This window comes from Eurypyga helias, unplaced genomic scaffold, assembly GCF_000690775.1.
Source record: "Eurypyga helias isolate BGI_N326 unplaced genomic scaffold, ASM69077v1 scaffold1829, whole genome shotgun sequence".
In the NCBI taxonomy this organism is placed as follows: Eukaryota; Metazoa; Chordata; class Aves; order Eurypygiformes; family Eurypygidae; genus Eurypyga; species Eurypyga helias.
Genome location: NW_010271168.1, coordinates 28,429 through 35,790, shown reverse-complemented (window position 1 = coordinate 35,790; position 7,362 = coordinate 28,429).

Genomic DNA, 7,362 nt, shown 5'->3' with positions numbered 1-7,362 from the left:
CCTCGGGGATTTCTGGGCACTGGGTCATAGCTCCAACACTCCGACACATGGCGTGTGACCTGGGATGCAGCAGCAACACAATAACACACGTGTGGTTAACATGCTTCACATACATTACTGCATTTAAAACTAAACCAGTAACATGCAAATTGATGGTTCGTTACAATTTCCTTACACAGGTGAGAAATATTATGCAATTCTGGATTAAATTAAAGCTGTCTGGAAGACTGTAGCTCTATAAATACCATAGTTTCCATCAGAGAAAATCCTGTGATGAAAAAAACCCCACCAAACCCCAGAGCAACGTGGCAAGGGTTCCAGCGAGGAGGAGGGGGCTGCATGCCATGTGTCCCAGCTGTTAAGACCCAAACTCTGACGTGGCTCTGGTAGCTCCAGCCGGAAGGGCGGCTGGCTGAGCTCCCCCAGCACAGAAACGCGGCACCTTTGCCAGCGCAGGAGCCCTGCAAAGCCAGAAGCTTCATGCCATTCGCGCCAGAGCTCTGAGGTATTTCACAATACAGAGAGTAGGCAAAAACATTCCAGCTAGGAAAGTTGCAGGGTGGGGGAATGGGGCAGCAGGAAGAGATGTGGTTTCGAGTAAAGCGTAAAGTAAAGCAAAACTTTCTGTCTGTGTATGCCTCAGATCCATGTGACTTTTCCTGCTCCTCTGGGCAGAAAAACAGAGCCCAGTAATTTCTTTAGGTAGGTTCAGGAAAGCTGAGTGTGTGGGACAAAATGCAGGGCGGAAGGAGATGCCCCTTCCTAGGCAAAATAAAGAAAGAAGAAATTGATGGATGTACCTGGTTGTATTGCAATTAAAAACGTCTTATGAACACATGCAGGTTTTCTGATGTTGCCTGCACAGGTCTGGCAGCTGGGGCTCACCAGTAGAAATGGCTTGTGCTTAAAAATCCTTAGAATCAAATAAAGTTTTGGGATTCATTTCTGTCCCACCACAACTCCGGCTGCAAGCACATAATTTAAATTATGCTTCAGCATTCATTCAGTGGGACAAACTCACCAGTGGGTGAGATAACATTGCAGGAAGAATATCATGTAAAGGATGAGAAGGACCTTCAAAAATAACGTTTAAACTTCTTATGCTTTGGAGGAGAAGAAGAACAGATCCTTTGGAATAGGCATTGCACATCCTTTGAAGAGTTCCTTTAGAAGTTTTGCTGATTGAGAAAAGAGACCCTAACATTTTAAGACCTGTAATTTACTGAGCAATGAGCTTAGCAGAGGCTGTGGAGGCTCGCAGTGAAAGAAAGGGAAGAAGTCTCATGATAATGTAGTTTGTAAATCGGGGCCAAATCAAATGCATTGAGCTTCAGCAGCTGTGCCAATTAAATCTCATTCAATTTGCTGAACAAGAACGTTAGCATTAATCACTTTGGCAAATTTCTTAGACTGTTTCGTGGGACTAAGTAGTTAAGTGATTTTGTGCTTGTTTACAGTGCAGAATAACATTATATGAAGCAATATCATTAGTCACTGAGCAACAGAGGATGCTCTAGGAACCCCTGCGCGGTTCAGGGCAACGTTTCCGTAGTGTTCCTGTGCCTCCTATGGGCCAATTCCTTACAGAAGCATACAACAGATTGTACTGCAATTATTCTTTGACATCTCGCAGCACCCTCAGCGTGGCCAAAGAACAAGCCATCAGTTTGCCAGGGGAGAAGCAATTTTCCCTTCTGAAGCCACCACGTCCACGTTGCAGCTCCAGGGCACACTGTGATTTGGAAAAAAGATTCTGTGCAAACTTCCCATGGCACTTGAAAGCATGGGGAGGCAGGGAATCGTCCTTTGGCCACATCCATTCATTTGGGTCTATAATAAAATAGGTACATCTTTTATCAGAAGTCTGCATCTTCCACAGCTTGTTTTCTGCCCTACCTTTGATTCCGGTTCCGGATGAGTCACGTACCAAATCACGCAGTATCGCTGTTGCAGAAGAGGCATATCTCTTCCCGGGTTATTTCAAAACTCCTGCTAGCCAGCAACACAAAGGGGAGCTGTTTTTCTGAGCTTGGCAACAGCAACCCAGGCTGGGACACTCAGGCTGAGAAATGCGTGGGTGCAAGGGACTCTGCAGAACAGGAGTGAGCATCACCTCTGAGAAGCTCAGGGGACAGCTTACTTCTCAGAGAGCATTCTGGGGGAAACACAGCAAGTGTCTTTCAGCAGGTGAAGGTCTCCACACCACCAGTGATGCTCACTGGGCTCACACACGTTGCCAGGTTCAATGGTCCCCCCATATTGCCTTTCCCCGCCGCAGAAGCCCTTGACCTTCCGAAGTGGGTGAGACGAGGTGGGAGATGCTGCTATATGGCCCTTGCCCTACCAAGGGTGAAATCTGGGGTGCAACATAAGCCAAAAGATTAAAATGTAGGATTCAGAAAGAAAAAAACAATAGTAATAGAAATAGATCAGGCAGCAAATGGGTAGTGAGATTTCTTCCCGTATTGCAAAGGATTTTCTGCAGCCACAACTTCATAAGTTTAGAGATTCATCAGTTTAACCATGAATAAAAAAGGGACCAACTGTGCAGGAGGCAAGTAATTTTGAGGTAAAAGGAAGAGTTGCAAAGTCTCCCAGCTGCACAGAGCAGCACACAGCACATCATCACCTGTGGTCATCAGGCAGTTAAATTTCAGGATCCCACATGGTAAATTTGACATCACACGGTGCTATTAACAGCTGAGGCACGAGGAGCATTCCCAAAAAACTAGAGAGCGCTCAATGAGACACACCATACGCGTAAGACAGAATGAGTTGTGCTGTTACACCACATGGTAAATTTGACATCACACAGTGCTATTAACAGCTGAGGCATGAGGAGCATTGCTGAAAAACTAGAGAGCGCTCAGTGAGACACACCGTAAGCATAAGACAGAATGAGTTGTTCTGTTAAATGTGTTGATCTTCCCAGGGGTGTAGGAAATGTGTTACTTTACGGTGTTATTAAGAAATACTGAGCCCATGGGGTAAACTCTCCTTTTCCATTTTTCTCTCTTCCCAACAGCATTCAGTAAAAGCTCCTGTCTTCTGCCATCGGTGCCCCTAACCAAGGGCATATCCCACCCATGGGGTAAACTCTCCTTTTCCTTTTTCTCTCTTCCCAACAGCATTCGGTAAAAGCTCCCATCTTCTGCCATCGGTGTCCCTAACCAAGGGCGTATCCTACCCGCAAGGAAAACTCTCTTCTCCTGCACCCCAGCAGCCCAACGGCCTTAAACTTCCCTGGGAAAGGAGCAGGACATCAGGGCAGCATCTCCTCCAGCACTTGGCCCCCAGCACACGAGAGTCCCGCTCCAACGGACACAAAGTAAACCCAAGGTCTGTACTTGCTGCAGCTAAAGAGGGGCATGAAAGCCATGAGGAGTGATGAGATTGTTCCTCACTGTCAGAAGCCAAGAAAATCAAAACAGTCCCAGAAGAGTTTCATTAGTCCACTTTTTATTGAAATTAAAGGATGGGGAACTACAACGTGATTTTCTTTTGTACTATAAATATGTCAGTGAAGAATGTTTCTTGAGTTGTTCGTCACACTGGACACGAAAGCTGTCAAGAGAATTACTCTGCAGAGTCCTTGGTCCTTCACACTCATGCAAAAAGTCTTTAATTTAAAAAAATGAGCTTAAACAGTCATCCGACTCCTTACACCATACTGTCAGCTACTGAACCAACAAAGTCTGTTTTACAAAACCAAAGAATTTCACGCCCAGGTAAATAATTTCACAATCATCCATTACCCTTAAGGTGTGGGTGTTTTTAATACGTAAAATATACAAATTAAAATTCTCAATATTTATTATCACTATAGAGGAAAATAATTTATAAACCCATGAACAAAGATAAGGGCATGGGGGAAAAAAAAAAAGGTGAATTAACATCATTCCCAGACTACACTGTCTAACTCCCTCCGAAACACTGTGGCTCTGAGCAGCAAACTCCGCTCACATGAACATGATCGGTGGGCACGACGTTAAATCAAGGGGGAACAGCTCTGACACCACGTTTTATTAGTAACCAACCCCAAGGTTAAAAACGAGCTGCATTTAGCTGTTGAACCATCCTGTTAGCTTGATGAACAGGCACCACACATGGCTGGATATTAAGGATTTGGGTCTCCACTGCAAACAAGAGAACAGTATTCAGCTTTCATGGTGGTGTCATGCAAATGCTGCCAAGTGTATTTATGTTAATTACAGCGCTGTACACATCTGTACAAAAAACTTATTTGGACCAACTGAATGAACTGAAAATTGGTTTTAATCACCCCCAATTTATCTATTAGGCACAAATGGAAAAGATGGACTCGATCCAAACTTGTTCAAGCAGCAGCCCGCTGGCGGCAGACCTACCCTGCTGCACACAGGCTCGCCGGCTTGGCAAACCCAGCGGGCACCCCCACGCGATGCTGCTGGCTTCGGTGGGTGCGCATCCCCGGGGAGGGTTACCCACCAGAGCAAAGTCACCTTTGAGAAAGCCACGGCCAGAATCCCGCAGCGGGTCAGCGCACTGTGACCCCAAAAAAGAGCCAACAGCAGAAGGGGGCTGAGGAAGGCCCCTCGTATTCACAACGGGCCATTGCGAGGAAGCGGCCTGAGTTCGGTTTGTAAAGCTTTTACAAAACCTGCAATGATTTCACTGGTTGTGGCAGCCTGGGAGGGGTTGTACGGGGGCTGGTGTGTGCATGGCATCCTCCATCATCTCACACAGGGACCGAGAAACGAAACAGCCGAGAGGCAGCTTGATCTCCAATCTGACTGGGAAGCAACTGCATGGCAGAAAAACATTAAATCAGAGTACTGAAACTGTTGTAAAATAACTCATAATCTAAGAGCGTAGTGGTGACTGAGGTAAAGGATTTTAATTTATCTCATAACATCAAGCCCAATGTTGTCCTTCTAACACGTTAAAATCAACATAAAAGCCACCCCAGGTCTTAGTTAAAACATTTAATTTCTTGTGCAGAAAACATACAGATTCACACCTACATCACGGCCAGCAAAAACTGCACTGGAGTGTAAGAACTGGACCCAGAATTTAACAGAAGTGTCAACTGATGACCATAAAAAGCAATCAAAAAATTCTTTAAAATTGTCTTATAAAAATATTTACAGTAAAATTTGTTAGCGCTAACGCTACGTTTTCAGTCCTAGAAAAAGGCAATCTTTAAAGGATCTGGCTCAGGTGCTCAGGGTCAACAATACAAACATGAAACCACATGCCAAAGACAGACAAATTCAAAAAGCATTTCGAGGAGGGGGGGGATAAAGCTGGTTCATCACACGTTATGGTTGTTCATATTGCATAGCTGGAAAACGAGGTCACTTGACTTGCATAACACTGCAATTTTTGAGAAGGAAAGAAAGAAACATGTCAGCTGCCGTCGGGAAGAGCTGGCAGCAGCCAGGAACAGCATCACTTGTCCCTGGCAAGGGCTGTGAGTCCTGGCACTGTCCAGCAAGCCACTGGTCTAGGTTGGCAGTGAGCAGAAATGCCATTTTACAGTAGCAGAAAATGACCAAAAACTGTTTTCCTTATAAGCAAGGAAGGCTTATAAAGAGACATGTAGTCGGGGAAAAAATTATCCAACTTTCGGCATATCCACCTTTCACAACATCTGACAAACACAGCAAACTTCAAACTTGCACCTCTCTAGCACTAACTACCAGCTTTTATCTCTACCCACAGGAAAATTTACTCTCTGGGCAATATTTGCCCTTGCTCCCATGATGTTGTGAGTGCGAGAAGATTAGTTGGGAACTGCTCCCAACTACTGAGCTGCAGCTGGGCTATGGAGCAGCTCTTTAGCTTTACCCTCCCCTATGGCTACACCAGACCTAACGAGGGCCATGTGTGCCCAAGCACTTGTCCAGTCATCCCAGCCTGAGAGATGCTAACTGACCAAAAAGCACTGCCTGTCCCATTTTATCCTCTATTCCCACAGGCTTCAAAGGGAAACACCTTTCGGTGTTTGCTTTTGGGCAGTGAATTTGAGTCAGTCCAACCCAGGGCATCATCTCACCCATGTCGCTGTGGGGACGCATTTCAGGACTCTCATCTGCAGGATACGTTCCCACCTCAACCGCTTTACACCTCGTAGGAGAGCAGCACGTTGTACGGCTGTTTTGGCACATTTCACTGCAGGCTGCGGCACCCAAAGCAAAAGGTTTAAAGGGAATTGTAGAAAAGATTCATTTTGATGTTATTATTTTCAAGACCTCTGGACTGACATACAGTGGAAGGGGAGACATCAAGGATAACAGTGCCGTTTCTTTGGACAATTTGCTTTTGTTTGTAAGAACAAGAATGTCCAGAGAGGAGGGGGCGCTCCCTAAGGCTCCCCAGGAAGATCAGGTTCCCCTGCGGGAGGTAACTCAGCAAAGGCAGGTGCTGTGAACAGACACCCAACTTACAAGGACCGTGTCAACTCCAGCACTAAAAATCCACTTATTTACAGGCTTCACCCACTCCTCTACAAAAGCTGCACCAGGTGATGAAGCCTTAGATCCCTCGGAAATAAACTGTAAAGTATTTTCCTTCTCTACTGTAGAGGACTTTCCGACAGGTCTATGGAGGAAACCACCCCACGCCAGCAGAACAGCAGCGGTGAGTGCTGAGCTCAGCAGGAGCGGGGTAGATTCTGCCCAGCTGCCACCACAAAAAGCCTCAACCGATCTACAGAGGGAAAAACAATCCAGGAGAGAAAGTATTTTCCTTCCTTACTTCTCTTTAACAGGAAAGTCATTTGGGAGTCCACTCCTGTATGCAGAAGCATTCCAGAGCTCACAAGGAGACACAAAAAGGCATTTTGAAGCCAAACGTCATCTTAAACAGAAAGCTTTAGGAATTTGGGGTATGACAGCTGCATTACAGCTGGATCTAGATTTGCCAGTTTGAATAAACTTATGAATCCTTTGTACAAATAGAGGAATGCCTCCAGCACGGGCAAGATGCAAATAGTAATGACAGCAACAGTGATTAACTAATCTTCATACTCTGGAAGCATTAAGACACTGCAGGTGTCTACCTTGCTCATTAATCACTGCCTGGGTGACAGAGGATTCTCACTGTAATGTCTCTACGTTAATGGCACCATAAGGTATTTCTTTTAACATCTAAATGCTCTGTGAGGAAATGGCACTGAGACACTGGACAGAGCTAGGACTGGGGCATTCAGCACAGCTGAAACACATGGGTCAGGAATACTTTCTATTCAAGCAGCCTTTGTTTCACAGGAGCAATAAACCCCGTGGGAGCAGCACGCATTCGGTAGGATTACGTGGTTCAGGTGCTGAGACTTCAGCCCCAGGGAAGGCACTGCCCAGCAGGTCCCATCACATACAGCAA